Genomic DNA, 19,883 nt, shown 5'->3' on the forward strand with positions numbered 1-19,883 from the left:
CTGTGCAAGCCTCTGGGGGTGAGAAGTGAGCAAGGAAAGGCTGCCAGGCCCACCTGTTAGAGCTGCGGCAGTGTTACGGCAGTTTCCCAGAGAAATCAGAGGGCAGTCGGAGAGGTGGGGAGAGGGATTTACTTGTCTCGCCGGCGGGCTCAGTAGGATCGCTTCCAAAAAGCTGAGCAGCCCAGAGAAAAAATGGCAGGGTTTTATTCAGTTTGAATGAGGAAACTTGCTGTCCCATCCATCGTAGCATCAGCATTCTTTATTGTTCGGGAAGGGGGTCAAGGTAGCCATGGTTGTCCCTGTGAATATCAGGGCCGTGCGCCCAGCAACTTCTCCGCTCCGGCAAACAGCAGAATCTAAGGAGCAGGCTCCCCCAAGCAGCAGACTTGGGAAACTTCCTGCTTCATCAGGATGCTTTTTTACCACTGGGATTTTTAAAATGAAGCAGAGAAATGGATTTAGCATTTGTTCCTGATTCCTGGAGACCCCTACTGACTTTTTACATTCTTTCTGGACGATTCTCTTCCAAAGGCAAATATTTCTCCGTAAAATCTAGTTCCTGCCTACAAGTTTGGTTTGTCTTGGGAGGGGAAAGAAAACCCTCCCGACATTGTCTACATAGACTGTGCACGTACGTGTGTGTGCACTCACGCACATGTGCACACACACACATGCACACACACTTGTGCTCACACACATCTCAATCTTCCCTTGAGTTACACTTGCTTCTCCAGCTTGAGCAGATGGCCGTTTATTGCCAGGGTAAAGCATTGCAGGAAATGAGGGGACTAGAAGTTACTAAAGGTTTAAAGACAGGGTGCTAAAAAATATGACTGTGCGGGTTTTACAAGTATAAGGGGAACTACCTGTTTTATGTACACAGGAAAGTTGAATTTACAGTCTCCTTTAAGCCAGCACTGGGCCTCTTGACCCAGCCCCTGCAGGTATTTAATAAATGTTTACCTTAAGGTCCAGAATTTCTTTGTGTCTTTGTACAAACCTCTAATCTATTCTGTGCTGTTTCTCTGGGCTTAAAATAGTTGCAATACCTTCCTGCCTCAAACGTATTTCAGGAATTGGTTGCAAAAGTCACTGTAGGGCTTCCGACTGCCAACTGGCATCTAAGCCGTAGCCCTCCTATTTGGAGATGCGACAACTGTTTAATTAAAATGTAGTTGCAATTAGCTGGCATTTAGGGTTGGGTTTGGGGGTGCATGAAAAGGCCATGCACCCCCACCAGCCTTGTAGCCACTCCCTTCCTGCCAGAATGAAGACGTAAGCATGTTAGTGGCATCTACCTGGATGCCATTTCCAAGATACCAATAAGCCAACTTCAATAGGCACAATTGATCAGTGCTAGCAGCAGGGTTTCCAGAACAAATAATTCCTGTCTCCTTTCCTCCTCCTGAGGATCCTGAGTGCATTTCTAGAGCAGGGCCAGCTGTGTCCAGGTGAAGGCTGCTCACCGCGGACATTGCAGGTAATCCGTGATGCAATGCATTGTAGTCGGAGAGATGGTTCTCCCTGTTCTAGAAACACTTGGGAAAGTTGTTGCCTTAACCTGGAAAATGAGGTGATACATTTTCAGGATGAGGCCTGTTCACTCCCTGAATAAAAGGCGGGAAGCTTGTTGCCTCTATTCACTCGTGTTGCAACTTGATTTTTGCCATAAGATCTGAAAATAATGGAGTTGGGTTGTCATGGCAACCCATCCCGTGGTGTAGTTTGATATTGTGGCTGATTCCTCCACACTACTTTTATCTTAAGAATTGCTGGAAGTATCTTGAAACTTGGCTTCAAGGGCCTGGGGAGTGCCAGCTGTGGATGTCAGGCGAGGGAGCAGGTGCGCGGCCGGACTGCCTCCCCGGCGCTGTCCAGAGGGCAACTCTGGAGTCTCAGTGCTGGAGAGGAAAGTGTAAAAAAACTGAACCACTGCGTCAGACATTTTTTTCCCCAAACAATATCATGTCCTTCTTTGGGAACTTGGGTGTATTCTGTCTGATGGCTGGTGATAATGAAATGATCACTAAAGCTGCCTATTCTCTTGGCTCCCTCAACCTGCTCCTGCTCCTGGGGTCCCCTCTGGTGTGTCTAATGGGTGGCTGAGCCCTGTCGCTTCTTTGAACAATGGTCACCATCTGTTGAGCACTTGCCCTGTTTGATTTGCATCACGGGATAAACATGACCTTGACATTGCCCTGGGAGCTGGTAAGATTCCCTGTTATCCTCAATATATAGATGGGCATGTGGCAACCTAGGAAGGTCAGAGCATGTTCTCAAGGTCACATGGACAGGAACGGCAGTGTCAGGCTTCACACCCGGGGCCAGTGCCTCCAGCCCTGTGCCTGCAGCTCCCCATTGTCTCCTGTGCAGCCCCGACCTTGGTTCTTCCCAGTTTTGGAGTCTTTTGCTGAAACCAGAGCAGCAGCAGCTAGAACTGGCCCCTGTCCCTCCATCTGGCCCATCTCCAATGTCTGTACCCGGCCACCTGTGTGGGTCTACGTTTCCACCATGGTCACTCATCCATCCTGGATCAGGCCCTTTGAGGGCAGCTCAGTGCCCCAGATGTAGCCTTATTCCTTCACCTTGACTCCTGTGCATGCTGATGACGGTGAAATGGCCATGACCTTGGTGCTGCCCAGAGCTGACGTTCACCAGGCATATATGCGGTGGCGGTTTCATGAGGGTCATCATCTCATTGGATCCTCCTAACAGCTCTAAAGCTGGAGAAGTTTTGGACCAAGACCCTAGGCCCTGACTTTTGACCCTTCCTTCTCCTTCCCGTGCTTTCTGTACCCCAGGTGTTCCTAGCAATTTGCAGTTTCCCCAAAGGCTGGGTGTCTTCTGGCTGCTGAGCCTCCCCCTGCCTGGACTGTGTCTGTCATCTAAAGAAGTTTATTGAGTGAATGACAGACCTTCATAGAATATGCCATCTGCTTCAGAATCTGCAACTGCCTCTGATGTAGCAGAGGATGAAATGAGCCCAGTAGAGCTGATGAAGCCTAAAGAGGAGCCAGTGATGGGGAAGATGAGCAAGTCCAGGTGGCAGGGAAGGATAGAGTTGCAGGTGGTACTTGGTATTGGTTCCATCCTGAGAACTAAGATTGGGCAGCACGGTGACCTCTGGAGTCAGGCGTTAAGCTGGCAGACTCAGAATGCCACAGACGTGGGGTGGGAGCTGCCTTGAAGTTCCGGGAGGCAGAAAAGCCTGTGGACACCACCTCCCCACCTGACAACTGAGTTCCGGGCATTGCGGACCTTGGTGAGGTCAGGCTTGATGAGAAGGAAGACTTGTAGAGAGTTTGCACTTCTATTTTGTGAGTGGTAGAGAGTCCCCTAGAGGGTAATTTCCAAGCATAGCCATTCCCCCAGCCTACCAGTGAAGGGGAAGTTAATATCCAATCCCAGCAGCCTTTGCAAAACTTCTAGAAACCCAGGTCAAGCAAAGCAGGTAAATGAAATGAATGTTCTCTCCTAGTAAAAATGGTTTCTCTCTGCTTCTTCCCTCCTCAAACACATGCTAGGGAGACCCAGCTGGGTACAGAGAAGTAAGCCTGGAAAGCAGGGTTCAGTTCTCTGTTAACCCAGCTTGCCCTTGACTGGAGCTGGAACCAGCAGCTGCACATCCAACCCGGCGGAGCGGGCGGTCAGAGGGATGTGCGTGGGCATTAGGGCGGGAGAGGTGTCTTCCAGTAAGGCTGTGTCTTGCTTGGGTGTCTTTGGTTGCTAAACCGAGTTATTAGCTGTACTAAGAGTGTCATCTGAATGTAAATCTCTTCTGTGTGTAATAGATAAAAGATTTCCTTTCTGACTTGCTTTTTCCAACAATCCTGAGCATCCTGGGCTGTACATAATGGCAGAACTGGACCTGGACCCACACCCAAAAGGAAAAGGAAATATATGTGATCACAAGCCATTTTCAGTGTAGGAGAAGAAAATGGTTGTTTCCTTTTAGCTAATCTTACCCCCACCTTCACCCCCATAGCTTTTGCAAAACTTTCCATGGGCCCCCGGGAAGCATCACCCAGCCTGCCTGCTTATAGCCAGAGAATGTGGGCTCAGGACCCAATTGGTTAATTCTAATATTGCATCATTAAGGGAAGCAATTTCTTTTTCACAGAGCCAAATTGGATTAATTATATGCATGCAGAGTATACTTAACAAATGGCATCATTCAAAGGTGCTGAGCTGGGCCACGCACAATTTGGTTCTTTGTTTTTCAACTGAACAAGGTGTTTGCCATTTACACTCTGAATGAAATGTGCTGGGCTTGAAAATTCTAGTGGCCATTAATGGTGGAGGGTGGACTTCAGGCCTCTTATTTCCCCCAGCCTTCCCACCCCCCGATTATATCCATGATGCTACACTTACCAGTGGTAGAGTGAAAGCACAGCCAGAGAGCGAGTTCATGGTTCATTGGGCGCGATTAGTGTCTGTTCGGAATGCAGAGTGCCATCAATCCAATTATTCCTTGATTATCAGCTTGCTCCCTGTAATTAAGGAATGAGATCTGGCCCGCAGCCCTTTCTTCACCCAGCAAGAACTGGGCAGGAGCTTTAAGCCCCAAGGACACAGTTGACCTTGTGGTGACATCCCCGTGTACTTATGAGTAGGTGACAGTGAAGCAGGAAGACTCTGGCCTCAGCCCAGCCAGGCAGGCACCAAGGGTTCTCCTTAGGTGAGTGACAGCAGGAGCAGCACTCTTAGTTCCTTCCACTTGTTCCCACTTGGGGGGAGAGGGGAGGGAGTGATTCTCTGGGAGAAGCTGGAAGTGACAGCACGGACTGCTGCAGTCTTAGGAGGTGTCCTTTGAGCCGTGTTGTGTTTTGACTCATTTAGAGACATTTTCTAGGCTAACTCTGCAAGAAAGGAGCATCCTTGATAAAGGAGGGAACCAGCCCATGCAAAGGAGCTGATGTGACAGGCAGCCTTGGGGACAGCTGGGTTTTGGGAGGGGAGAAGAAGCTGAGCGGGATGGAAAGGTGTGTGTGTCCCCATTTGCGTGGCCTCAGGCCTGAAGCAGGTGTGACTCAGGCAGTGCCACCCTGTGTCCAAGCAGGCTAGTTGAGTGTGCTGTGCCATGAACAGAAGATTTCTTTGCATGGAGTATCCCAAAATCTAGCCAGGCTGGCTAAGAAATGCTATGATTCAGATATTTGCATCACCTGTAACGCTGTCACCCATAGGTAGTTACTGCTACCTTCCGGGGCTTGTTGTTTATATGTGTGCAATTGCTGAACAAAAATAAGACTGCACAGTGTGGATTATCTTGCAGCCTATTTTCCCACTGAATACATCATAGACGTCTCTCCATGGCTAAGATGCACAATTCCTCCATGGCGGTCCCTTGGCAAGATGCTCGTGCATTTATTTACCCAGTCGCCAGTTGTTAGGTATTCATTATTGTTTCCTAGTTGTATTAAAGTTCCTTCCCATTGAAGTCTCCTATGTTTTGTGTTGATGCGGCAGATGGCAGAACCCATTTAGAATAGGCAGGTTTGCAGGGTTTGGGCTGCCCCTCTCCCTGCCCTGTTACAAGACCACTGCATCCTTCTACAGACATGCTCGTCTTGCCTTACTTTCCAGGTCCTCAGGCAGTCCCCACTGGGGCAGCATACAGTTTCCGACGCTTTCACAGATAGCAAGGAAGCCTCTGCACTGACTTTTGTCTGAAGCTGTTCTTTGCTGGTTGCACTGCCTCAACTCCCCTTGTGGGTCAGTAAGGGAAGGGGCACTGAATTTAAAACCAGACTCCTGGATTTAGGCCTCCTGCCGCAGTGGGGTGCCTCGGCTTGCTGGGAGAGTGTCTTTGATTTAGAGGTATCCATTCTCCCCCTCCAGCTGTTTCTAGGAACCACAGCATGGGGGCAGCTGACAGCTTGTTATGGTAAATGTGGTGTAGTGGCAGCCTGGCCAGAAACAAGCCGCCCACATTGTGGAGAAATGAGGTTCAATTAAGCCTCTTAAGTCCCCCAGCCGTGCTGCCCCAGTGAGTTTCTTCATTTGTGTCCCTGCTGCAGCCCTTGGCCGAGTGAAATAGTGTTTCTGCGCCAGTGAGTTTTGGCTGCTCACTAACGGGGATGTGCTTGACCCAAGCTTGACAGTCCATCATGTGGGTTGGAGAAGGGTGGGGGAGGGCACCCTGGCATATGTGTGCAGCCCCAGAGGGCTTTGGGCTCTGGGGCAAGAGATGGGCTGCCCAGGAACAGGCTTCATGAGAGGCTTGCAAATCTGGTGTCCACGAGAGCTGGAGGCAGAATTCTGCAAAGAAGGTCCCACCTGCTATGTGTCTAGGGAAGAGAGGAGATCAGTTCTGTCTGAGCATCTGCCTGCACATCCCTCTCTCTGTCTGTCCATCCATCTGGGATTTGTTGGGCATCTGCTATATCCCAGGTTCCATGCTAACATTAGAGTACTCTGAATAAAAGTGACAAAAGTTCTTGTTTCTTGGTGCTTCTATCTAGCAGAGAAACAAGCAGTGAACTATGGGCATAATAAAGAAAATGCTTCATAGACTATGGGGAAAAGATGGGATGGGGGAACCATCAGATTAGGGGAGTTTTAGTTGTGATTTTGTGTAGGGGCATGCAGGTAGCACAGTGGTTCTCTCCATGTCAAGTTATTTTGAGCTCTTCTTCAATCTGGCCTCAACTGTTGGATCTTCATCTTTGCATGGCCGATTTTAGCAAGAATCACGCTAAGTCAGTGTACCCAGAATCCCCTGCATCGTGATGTCTGATTGGGTTCCCCACCCTCCACCAGCCCCTAGGGGAGGTCTGATATTTCTAACCTGCCTTCTGCATGAAGCGTGGTGGGTTGGTACAGCCAGAATCTCCCCTATTCCTGACATCTCCTCTTGGTAATTTTCCAACCATGACCCCCTTCGCTGCTCCTTGCCTATAGAATCCCCACCTTCCTTTGGTGCAGTTGGAGCTGAGCTCAGTCTCTGTGCTTCGAGACTCCATTGCTGTGGTCCCCACCTATCCTGATAGCCCCTTTTGAATGAAGTTCCCCAGTGAGAGTCACTGAATAATTTTTTAATAGTGGAAGCCATTGAGAAGTTAACCCTTGAGTGAAGGAGTGAAGGAGTTGGCCATGTGGACATTTGGAAGAGGAACATTTCAGGCAAAGGGAAGAGTTGGGGCAAAGGACCAAAGCACAGACATCCCATGTGTTTAAGGAATAGCCCCCGGGACTGGCAGTCTTGGCAGAGTGAAACCCGGGGAGAGCAGAAGGAGGTGAGGTCTGCGCTAAGGCCTCCATCTAGTCCTCCCCTTGCAACTGACTTTCTCTGTTGCCAGTGACATTAGCACCACAAAGGGCAGCACTGGGTGTCTGTGGGAGGGTCTAGACACTAGACTCCTCCTTCCTGGGCTCCTGTGAAGAGTCCTGGAGGTCAGGGTCACTGGAGACCTCTTCACGCTCATAATTGTGACAGAGCAGGAAGCTGTGCAGGGGAAAGCATGGCCCTGGGAATGAGACAAATGGATTTGGGTTCAAATCCCACATTTTCATTTATATTTGCAAATGACTCACCCCTCCAAACCTCCGCTATACTCCCTGTAACAGTGGGCATTGCAAAAATAGTTGCTATTTGAGTGCAAAGCATCTAGTTGAGGGAAGTTAGTGTGCTGCACTCTTACAAACCCCTAAGCAGTGGCAGAGCCAAGAGTTGAATCCAGCCAACTTGCCTCCATGGCCCTCCATGACTTGTGCCTGTCATGAACTCCCCAGACTTGCAGGGAAGACAAAAGTCAGCTAATAAGGTATTTGAAAGGGGTTGGCAGATTGGCAAGTGCTGTATAAATGTACGTTGTCATTGTTGTTATAGATGGGACTTGCGTTAAGTTCAGAGATGACTCTGTTGCATCTAGCAACAGAGATTGTCCACATCAAGTCAGCAGTAGCCTTTGAGTGACAGGCGAGCATCCTGCCGTTGCAGGCCACAGAGGAACTCAGCTTGGCTGAGGACAGATAATAGATGTTATTATGCTTTGCACTTAAAACTGTTATTTACACAGTACGGTTTAGCAATGGCTGCTTTAGCAATGACTACCACACGTACACTTTGCAAATTGATTTATGTTAACTTCCAAGCATGCTCTTGATCAATATGAGCAGCCTTGTTTCGTGGGACCCTCAGAGATTTAGAACAAACTTCACGTTGGTGCCTTGGCACGCTGTGTGACCTCTCCAGCCCTCTTCTGCTCAGGGAAAAGGAGCGCAGATAGCTGTGGATTTTCTAGATTTTTCTACATTACCATGTGTGCCTGTTTCCAATCAACCTAGATAGACAAGCTTGCATTGTAAATCTGTTTCAACATCAAATTGTTGACAACAGCGCTGACATGCTTATCAACTTTAGACTGGAGATTTTATGTAAACTTTAGGTAAATCTTACTTGAGTAATGAATCAGTGGATTGGACTTGGAGGGTGGGAGAACATGAGGAGAGGGAGAGAGGGGGAGAGTGAGTGTATGGGGGTGAGCTATTTCTACCTATGATATTTGAACTGGAGAGATTTCATGTTTACTTGGCTCAAGCAATAAAACCTAAACCCGCCTGAATCATTTTCACCAAATGTGAGTGCCCAGAAATAGCACTCACACCTGACCTTTTCAGTTTGAAAACAGCTGACTCTGGAGCAGGAAATTGAAGCCTCTGGAGAAGAAAGAGGTCAGACTGAATGAAATACAAGAGACCTGGTTGGCTGCAAAGCTGCAACATGGCTGCCAAGGGGGAGGGTGGCTGTGGTGGGGGGAGTCTCCTTACAACTGACTTGAATAGACTTAAAAGCATGGGTGAGGCTCCTAAGGGTCTTTAAGGAAGCCTTTCTGTTCTTGTTTCCTTTGGATACTCTCCTGAGATACTGGGAGGTATTACAATTGATAGGAAAATCAAATGACATTTTGAAAGCATAGAGTTGTTTTTTTTTTTTAAATGATTTTTATTACAAATAATAACATGCATGAAATAATGCCAAAAGGCTTCTAACAAAGAGCCAAAAGGCTCCTAGTAAGGAGCAGGTGTGCCCAGGTTTCCTCTGCACCCTCGCCAGCCTGCTCCCCAGTAGTACCCACACCTGCATTCTTTTTGTTGCTCCTCTTTCTTTCCTTTCATATTTGTAAGAGTTTTAGCTCTTGAATCACCATTTTGCACTTTGTTGCTCTCCATGTTATGCTAGGTGTGGGTTTTTGCCTTTCTTATACCCCTGCTCCTTTCTGTGCCCCAATAGCTTAATTCCACATTTGGCTGCAAGTATTGCTGTTTCCATTATTATGTAAATATTGTTTACTGGTGAGTCAGTGATTATATCGCCATGATTATATTTCCTTTTGCCCTCTGAACTTGCTAATAAAATCTTCATTCTTCCATCTCCTGGGTTTATTTAGAATCTTTGTCTCAGTCTTCCTATATTGTCAAGAGCTCTGTAAAATGCTGCTCAATACAATTTTCCACTTAGTTAAACCTGTCAGATGATCAGTTCCATTTTTGTTCCCTGATAGCTTTCTTCTGGACTCTCTTCTCTCATTGTGACCACCATATGGATTTCTTCCAGGGGTCTCTCTGCCCATTATCCTGGGATTCCATTTGCCCTTCTCCTTGGCTAGATCCTACATTTCCTTGATCCTAAGTCTTCATTTTTCTTAGCCGACTTCCCATTGTAGTGGAGCTTCTCCAATAGTTTTCTACGGAGGACATGCAAAGTAACTTTGCATGTGACCTTAAATGTCAAAATGTCTACTTAACCCACACATTGATGGATAGTTTGGCTGGGTATGGAATTATAGCTTTATTCCCCTCTGAATTTCGAAGGTGTTTGTTTTCTGGATTCAATTAGTATTGTTGAGAAATTTAGTGCTGCCATCCTGATTCCCAGTCCTTTGTGACAATCTACCCTGGATATTTTTAAGATCTTTTCTATCTCTCATTCAGGGTATCATGATGATGGGTCTGAGTGTGGATATTTGGCTGGGGCTCATGTCTAGTGGTAGGAAATTTTCTTGTGTTATTTCTTTTTAAATTTACTCACTGTGTCTTCTGTTCTTCTAGAAATCTTTTAGCCACCTGACTTCATCTCATTTTCTTATTTTTTCTGTCTTATTTCCTACCTGATTCCTCTCTCCCTCCCCTTTCTGAAAAATTTCCCAACATAACTATCTAGTCCTTTTTCTGGATGTCATGCCTTGATTCCTGAACCCTTTTAGGTCAGAAAATACACCCATATATTTAGAAAATACACATAGAGGAGGGTGATCAACTTCCTATTCTGGTCAGGAAGCTAGATGTATAACAGTTCCTTATCCTAACTTTCCCATAGTTCCTTATCCTCTTGTTCCAGCCGTCATCTCAGTCCCTGTACCTCTGTTCCTAGTGCCTCAGATTGCTGAGCATTTCTGGGGTTTCCAGGGCAAATCAACTTGCTTTTCAATGATGTGTCAGTGCCAGAACTCAAATTGAACTTTCTTCTGCTCACTCAATCTACTTTCTCATTTTCTGAGTTGTGGTTCATTGATGTAGATAATATCTAGCATCCCCCAAACTACATTTGTCTTCTCTTTTTTGTTTTCCTTTGGGTTGTAAATTGGTTTGTGAGAGGAAAAGGGGAGAGAGACTTCTTCATTCTGCCTTCTTGAAGTTGAAAGCTAAGTTGCCTATTTAGAGTTCTTTAAGCATCGCCTTTGGATGAAAAAAATGAAAAATCAGTTGATATATGATCAGCCATCCTTATTGAACATATTTTATTAGGATGTCAGGTTTTTGGGCACTTTCCTTAATACCCAAAATGTCCCCAAAGTATCATCCCTCCAAAATTTTATGTCACTGAACATTAGCAGTGAATGAAAGTGGTGTTCCTTTTACTCAACTAGCCTCAAAGATCTCCCTTCACAATGTTTGTAGCTGATCTTTAAATTTTTTTTATTGTGGTAAAATATACCTCACAGAAATCTGACCATTTTGACAATTTTTCAGTGTGTAGTTCAGTGGCATTAAGTACATTCAAATTGTTGTGTAGCCATCACCATCAGTTGTCTCTAGAACTTTTTTCATTTTCCCAAAGTGAAACACTGTACCTATTAAATAATAACCCTCTATTTCCTTTTCCCCCCAACTCCTGGTCTCACCATTCTTCTTTATGTTGTGAATTTAACTACTCTGCTAACTGATTATAGGTGGACATATAATCATACAGTATTTGTTCTTTCATTCCTGGCTTATTTAACTTAGCATCATGTCTCAAGGTTTAGCCATGTTGTAGCATGTGCTAGAATTCACTTCCTTTTTCAGGCCAAATAATATTCCATTTTGTGGACATGCCACATTTTGTTTATTTCATTTGTTGATAGACACTGGGTCTAAATTTAGTGACTGTGAATAATTTTAGTGACTTTGAATAATGCTCCTTTGAACATGAGTGCAGAAATACTTGTTTCAGTCCCTGTTTTCAGAATATGTACCCAGAAGTGGAATTGCTGGATTAAATGGTAATTCTATTTTTAAATTTTGAGGAATTGCCATACTGTTTCTTCTCATGGTTGCACCATTTTTCATTACCACATTTCCACAAAGGTCTGGTTTCTTCACCAGCACTTATTATTTTCTGTTTATATTTTTTATAATTGTTTCTAGTGGCTATATTTAAAAATATATGCTCAATTTAAAAGTATATGCTCAATTAAAGTATGCTTATATTTTACATTGTTCATGCCAGTTATGTATGGAAGGAAATATTAATGTCCTCATTTTGTAGACGATAAAACTGGTGCCCAAAGAGGTTAGGTGAGTTACCTGAGGTGAGATAGTAAGGGGAAGAGTTAGTATTCTAGTTATCAACTACTGTGCCTAAACCACTCCAAGCCCAGGGGCTTAGAAACAGCGATCCGTTATTTCCATTCACAGTTCTGTGGGTGGACTGGCCTCTGCTGGGCAGTTCTCAACTGCCTCTGTCATGTGGTGGGGTCAGTTGGCAGCTGGGACTGCAGCCCACTGAAGGTTTGACTGGGATAGGTATCTGAATGCCTTCTTCACACCTACTTGCCTTCTCTGTGTCCTTCCACATGGTGTCTCCCTTTCTGTCCAGCAGAGTAGTCTGGATCTCCCACATGGTGGCTCTGGACTCTAAGAGGTAGGAGACAGAAGCTGGTAGGTCAGGGTGGGGCTGTCTGGGCACTGGCACAGTATCTTGCCTGTCATATTCAGAGCAGTCACAGAGTCCACTAAGATTCAGGGTGGTAGAGAAGGAGACTTTTTCATCAGCAAAGTCACACCATGGAAGGTTGTGTGGGATGGGCAATGCTGGTTCTGCCATCCTTAGAAAATGGCCCCTGTGATGGCTAGGATCCCAGCTAGAGCTGTCTTGTTCTATATCCTGCATGCCTAACCACTGCACAATACTGCACTGCTGGTTGTTTATTCTTCATTTATCTTTATTCTTGGGGTTGTCAAAGTCTAAAGACATAGAATCACTAGGGATCACCTAGTCTTCTGGTCTTTAAAACCACTTTTTAAAAACAACGTTGAAACCCTTCACCAAAAAAAAAACTTATGAGGTAGTTAAAAGTATAATGGATAAGTGAAAGTCACAGATCATTGAAACTCACTTCTCTTTCTTCCAAGCCATGTAACCTTGGGCAAGTTAACTTTCATGTGCCTCAGTTTTCTTACTTACTTTTGTGTAAAAAGTAAGTGATAACTAATAATACCTACTGTAGGATTGTATGAGGATGCATCATGATTACTAATTGATATATATAAATGCTGGGAATAGTGACTGGCACATAGTAAGAGCTCAATAAATGATAGTTTATGATAATGATGATAGTGATGATGATTAAAAACTGATAAGTAAAAGGATAAACCAGGAGATGCTCCTCTTTCTTCATTATCTTGTAGCCACTGAAATAAATAATATATTCTCTATTCATAGATGAGGCGGTATCATAAATTCTTGGTAGCTCCTCCCATTGAAAGGTAACTCCCCTTCCCTTAAATCTGAGCTAATCTTTGTAGCCTGATTAACAGTAGAATGTGATAGAAGTGATGCTATGGGATTTTTGAGGCCAGGCCAGAAAGACTTGCAGCTTTTCCTGGGATACTTAAATTACCTGCTCTGGCAACATCCAGCCACCATATGAGGAACCCACCTACCCTGAGGCTACCATGCTATGAGAAGCCTAAGCTGTTCACAGAGGTCCTGGAGAAGAAATGGGTGACAGATGACAACGCCATCTCAGAAATGGACCTCCCATTCCTTACCACCTCAGCTGATGACATGTTTATAAGAGGTGAACTGCCCAGCAGAGCCCTTCCTCAACTCCTGACCCACAAAGTCATGAGCCAAATGTCAAACCACTAGGTCGTGGGATGGTTTGTAACAGAGCCATTGATAACTGGAATAGGAAATGTATCCAACTGATAGCAGATCAGATTCCATGTTCCTGGATTTCATCGAGTGCATTTCTGGAGAACCAACTGACAATGGGATATGTATGGAATTAGAGAGGTTCCTTCCACCCCAGGTTTTGTCACTTCCTAGTGTGCATTTCCACAGAGATTGCCTATCACTGAAACTTAGTTTCCTTAGCTATAAAGTGGGGGATAATAATAGCAGGGCTGTTTTTGTACAGGTGAACTATGGCTTCTGCTTTATCTTAGCTGCAAATGGGTGTGATATAAAATTGCAAGAAAATATTCCATCGATGGAGAGCTTGCAAATCCTTTTTCCTAGTGCAGAGAATAGACAAGGTCCATTTGCCACAATTTTTCTATTTCTGGAGAAGCACTTTTTATGTGAATCTCCAAAAAATTAGTTTCAATTATCTAGTTGGAAATCACTAGCAGCTTGATAAAAAATTTAATGGGAATCATGGATAGTAGGTTCATCTAATGATGACTGTGCTGCGACAGCATCTGTTTTAGGTTCACTGAGAACCATTTTCAATATGACACACTCTCTCTCACTAAATGAAAAATTAATTAAAAAATTACCATCCCAGATGCAGCCAGAACAAACATTCCTGGTGCCAAAAATGGGGAAAATACATCCAAAAGTATGTACAGGGGATGGTGGCTTTGTGATTTTATATCCATGTCTGCTGTTGAAAAATTAGGCAGGAACAGTATACATATATTTTTTTTTACTAAAGTAAAGATAAATAAATAAAAAGAAGGAAACAAGAAAGCCTGAGGGTGTATTTGTGTGATCCAAATACATTCCAGCATCACATCTTGTGTGCTGGCTTTCAACACAAAGCAGAAATCATTTTTCCTCCTGCTTGGAACTTTGCTTGCAGAGATTATTGAAGACAGCTGCATGGTCAGATCTGTTGATGGGTCCACACATGGCCTCCCTGCACTGATATGATAGTAGAGTTGGAGTTTATTTAGTAAGATGTACATGGCCAATGCCCAGGCCAAGTCATCTTCCTCTTCCTCACTCTCAGTCATGGAGTTTCCCAGAATGAGTGTGTGGTCAGTGCCCAGGGGCTTGACCCTTGCTTCTCTCAGGTCCCTTGGCCACAGACCTTGCACTTCTTATTGGCAGTCTCTGATCTTCCTTGTTAATTCCTGAGCAAACATTAACGGAGGCAGCTATTTTGCTAGAGCCCCATCATTCCTGTGAGAGAGACATGCTATGAAATAATCTGTTTTGAATCTTTTGGGATGCATCTAGCTTGGGGTTCTAGTGCTTGGGGAACTTGTACAAATCTTTGGAACTAAAGCTTCTGTCCAATGGGAACTTTGTATGTTTCTATGTCCACCACACCATCCATCCACCCATCCATCCACCCATCCATCCATCCATCCATCCACCCACCCACCCACCATCCACCCTTCCTTCCATCGACCCACTTGTCCATCTATCCATCTTAACTCTTTGTCCAATTCTTTGGAACCAAAGCCTTTGTCTAGTGGGAACTTCCTTCCTGCCTGCCACTTGTCCATCTATCCATCTTAACTCTTTGTCTAGAAGCAGAACTGATGAAATTGTATATGGAAGCCTGGCACTCTGCCCTGATAGATGTGAGGGTGGAAAGCATGGACACCCCCTTTCTGGCCTCATACCTGGCTCCAGAGGCATTGCCCAAATACTAAGCTTTGAGAAGCACATCTTTGAGAACCACTGATCTTTGCTGTCTGTCTAACCCTCGTTCTCAAACATCTATCCAGATTCTTCTCAGACTATGGCCTGAACCACAGAAACCCATGGACAGTGACCTCAGATGTCCCTGCACTGCTCAGTCAACACACTGCACATGGAACTCATCACCTCAAACCTCCCTGCAAACAAGGAACTGCTCTTCTACTTTTAACTAATGGGACCACTGCCTACCCATTTGTCCAAGCACGAAATTTAGACTGATTCCTTATAGTATTTCTATGAAGTAAGAGCCCAATGCTGGGAGCTGGGAATCAGGAGTCAACAAAATAGATGACACAGCCTCTCTGACCAGATGGCTTAGAGTCCTGCATGAAGGGTAGGCAGGAATTACACATTGGTCCTGATCAATGTATAAGTGATTGGACAGTGCTCCAAGGGACAGCTCTGGGAGCCTACAGAGATAGGTTGAGGGCAGGCGAGTCTGATGGTGGGGGATTCGTGTTTCACATACCATGAATCCCATTAGTATGGAGTGGAGGCAGAGCAATTCATGGTCCCGCCACGTCTGTTTCCGTGAATAGGTATTATGTGGTTGGCGTCAATGGCTTGCAAGCAAAGGAATTAGAAACTGCTTAGAAACACATTATCTTTAGCAAATTCAATACATGCATCTTTCCATTGTTGTGTTGTTAGGGTTATGATTACCCTCTTGCTCAGCTCAATTTAGATCATCAATTTCAAATTAGTGACATCAGTTTAATAGTCTTTTATTTATTAATTCTGCCTTTTATATTGAAATCCTGGTTACCAACTCTCTATCAGCCATACGACCAGCTGCTTAGGACTTGCATGAATAAAACATTCCCTCTGCCCTGTTTAGAAGCTCATGTCATCATAGGCTCTATGTGAAGTGCGTCAGTGTGGCCCAGAACTTTAGCCACTTGAGCCTCCCCTGAATGCTATTTTCCATAACTAGGAAGTAACAGTAAAAATAATTATTAATAAAAAAGAGCACTGTGTGATGGCTCCCAGCTAGCCATGTGGCCTTGTAGGAGACACTCAGCCCAAGGACTCTCTTCCTTTGCTCCCAAGGGAGGTGAACTGTACACCGGGGGCAGGTGTTAAGGACCAAAGCGTCCTGTGCTGATGCTGGCTCCTTGTGGCCACCAGGCCTGGAGGGTGACTCTTCCGACACAGTCATTGACACCCTCTGGATGGTACCTTAGAGGAGAAACTTAGTCGCGACATTCTGGAGACTTCACCATCCACACAGAAGCAGGTAACAGTATGTTCCAGTATGTCTTCTGCAGAGGTTGCCAAGGAGATGAGTGTTTCTAGAGTGTCTGTGTAAGGGAACTGATAGAAGGAGACATCCAGGTAAAGGTATGTTCAGATGTTGGTTGCACTGAAGGGACATGGGCCGTATTGGGGGCTAGGGTCGGGGACTGAGAGGATGGAGGGGCAGCCCATAATGGGTGGTTTTTAGCAGGCCAGTGACATAGTCCAAAGGAAAATGAATATTCTTTTGGATTTGATTCTGTGCTGCTGTGCTGGCATAAATGAAGCCAGCCCTGCCCTCCAGGCAGCGAAGGCTGCGTGGCGAATGGATCTGCTAGGGCTCTTTGGATGCGAGCAATAGAGACCTACTCTGACTAACTTAATAGCAGGGGATGTATTGGAAGTGACTTGTGGAGTGGAAGATGAAGCTGACCACAGACTCAGGGACTGGGGCAGGAGCCGGTGTCCACTCTGCTGTGTCCACTACTCGGGGTGTCGCACGAGGTGGTGTGTGTCCAGCTGTCCTCTGCCCTGGGGTTCCAACGGCTAGAAGAGAAGGCCCCGCCGGGTCAGGGAAGGGCGGGCAGTGATGGGGGCTTCTCACCGGGGTGACTCAGTGCATCCTCAGTGGGGAAGCCAAGTGCTGTTACCAGATGGGCACCCTCAGCTAATGTCCACCTTAACTGACAGCAGGCCCTGGCCAGATAACAGCCAATCCGTTTCACTCTGCCACAGCCCTCCTGAGCCCCACCCAAGAGGGACCCTTGTCTGTGACCTTGTTGTAGAGGACCAGACTTGTGTGTTCCCGCTTTGTAGGGAAATATTTTCAATGTTCAAATGGACATTATGGGCAAGAACTGAAAATGCCTCATGTAGCTTTCTATAGGGTGCTAATGGGGTGAATGTTTGCCAGCAGGGATTTGGCTTGAAACTTTGAAATAAAAAGCATATAGCTTCCTTGTTCGCGCACACTCACACACACACTCACACACACACACACGAACAGGAAGAGCAAACAGTGTTTTAGGGTAAAAGAGGCTAATGCATTTTGAAGCAGCGGCTGCCAAAAAGATTGCTCGGCTTTGAAAGCTAAAAGCGTGATTTGAATCTTTTGTTTTTCTTTGGTATCTTTCTACACGCACATAAGCTACTGTTCTTCTCAAATCCCGAAATGCATTCACTCAGAAAGGCATTAAGAAAGAAAACCCCCAAAGGAAAACAGCTTCAAATAGCACCTACAAGCGACCGTCTGATCTCCATTGACTTGGCTGGGGTCAGCCAGGGCCTGACGCACGCGGCAAAGAGCTGGTGAGCAAATCCAGGCACAGCGGCGGCCCCGCACTTTCCAGGCCCGCTGTGCCCTCCGGCAACTTCTCTCAACATAGGGAAGGAAAAGGCTCCGGATCTGCTTCTGGGGAGAGGGAGGTCTTTGGCCCAAGGATGACAACTTTTTTTTGGCTTAGTAGAACTGGGGTGTAGGACAGAGGTGTGGGGGGGTGGGAGGATTCACCAGAGACAGAGTGGGGAGCAGAAGAGGCAGATCTACTGAAAAACACTGCGGAGGGGAGCAGTGGGCGAGACAGGAAAGGTCTGCTGTGCCATGTGGGTAGCTCCGTGGCAGGCCGGGTATCGAACTTGTGCTGCAGAGGCTACGAACAGCTTTATAGTGCAGTGCTTAACCCCTTGCGCCACCAGGGAGGGCCCACTCCTCGGCATTATTGAGAGATCAGGAAGAACCCCAACTGCACAGGTTCTCACAGCTGTGGGCTGAGAAGTGGGGAGTCCGACTCCAGAGCAGCGTCTCTGCCAACTTGCTCCTGTCTTTCGACAAATCACTTCATTGTGGGTCTTGATTTTTCTCATCCGTGAAATGAAAGTGTTGAACTAGGTCATCTGTAAGATGCTTTTCTACCGCGCTTGAAAAAAACCCTTGCTTTCATTTCTTGTGCTCAACAAACTTTTTGCACAGACGTTACGAGAGGAAGTAATTTTAAGTCTGCTGTTGTATTTGCTAAATGGTTGGATACTAGTTTCTGTGTTTTTGGTCACTAAGGGGGAAAAACTGGGGTGGGGGATGTCAGGAACCAAACATTTGGCTCCTATCGCTAATTACTAGTACTAAGTGGTTGCAGAACTGGGGGAACTTGAATATAAATCCCTTCTTTTTTCATCTAACCCGTTGCCAAGCGAATAACAAAAATCCTCAAATGCAATCAGGGTTCATTTAAATGTTAATTCTAATTTTTATTTACCCCTTGGTGTCCCTGCTGAAATATACATAAGTTCGAGCCACTTCAGCACAGGCGCCTTCGGTGCTGCCTGCAGAACTCTGTGCTCACGGCCGCTCCCTGTATTTCTTTCTCCTGGGCCTCACCTCGTCGCGAGAGAGGAGAAAATGAATTTCTCCAGAAGGAGTATTACTCGATCTTGGCACATATCAAGGAACAGAAAGGAAAACACCAGCGGCGCTCGTTGAGAATCTCGAAAGAGTTCGGATAAGGGTGGGAACTGAATGTGATGATGGCGAAGGAAGCTTGCACTTTGAAAACAAATAAACCTGATCTGGGAAAACCTTAAAAAAAAAATGCCCATAGCTTTGGACACTGTCAAGCTCAGAACAAAAATGGGAAGTTTCTTCACAAGAGCTGGCTCACCCTGGCCTAGCCAGCCAGCCCCGAGGGTGACCTCGGGACCAGAGGACACCTGGAACATTCTCAGCTTTCCCAGCATCAGTCTTTGTGTTACAGGGAGCTCTGGGCCACCTGAACTTGCTTCTCTGTACATCCGTGGTGCCAGTGGTTCCGTGCACTCGCTGCTGGGGGTATCCCCAGAAAGGCTGGAGGTGGGAGCCACCACCCCTAAAAATGCCCCACGCAAGCCAGGCCTGTCAAGCCTGGCCCCACTGAGCCCTGAGGGTGTTCTCATAGACACCATCAGCTCTGGGCAGGCAAAGGATCGCCTTTGAGCAGCGGGCCACCCGAGAGAGACTGGTCAGCCCTCGGCCTCCTCCTGGCTAGAGCACAATTTAAAACTGTCCCTCGCTCCACGAGCCTGGCTTGCTTTTCAGATCTGGCTCTACCCTGAAGTGTTTCCTCCAGGCTCGGAGGCAAAACCAAGAACTGCGTAAGAAAAGCTAAACCAGAGAAGATGGAACCGACACTTGCTCTGAGTTGATGGACAGTCCACTCCAGCCCCTCCCGCAGACACGCTGATGTCCGAACCTCCAGCCCCTCTGACCGAGGCTTATTTGAATGTGGTCACTTGGTAGCTGCCCTCAGAGTTAAGACGAAGCCCTTGGGCTGCCCCTCAGGCGGGGTGACTGTGTCTTCTGGGGGCCAAGGAACCCTGTGTTGGGCCCCACAGGGTTAAGAGCAAGTTCTGAGTTGTCATCACAAGGACTCTTTTCCCCTTTTATGTATCGTGTCTGTATGAGAGGATGCATGTCAGCTGGATCTACTGGTTTCATTTCACAAGACATGAAAATCAGACTACCCCACTGCCC

Source organism: Talpa europaea (genome assembly GCF_964194135.1).
Source record: "Talpa europaea genome assembly, chromosome: 9".
NCBI classification, from domain to species: Eukaryota; Metazoa; Chordata; class Mammalia; order Eulipotyphla; family Talpidae; genus Talpa; species Talpa europaea.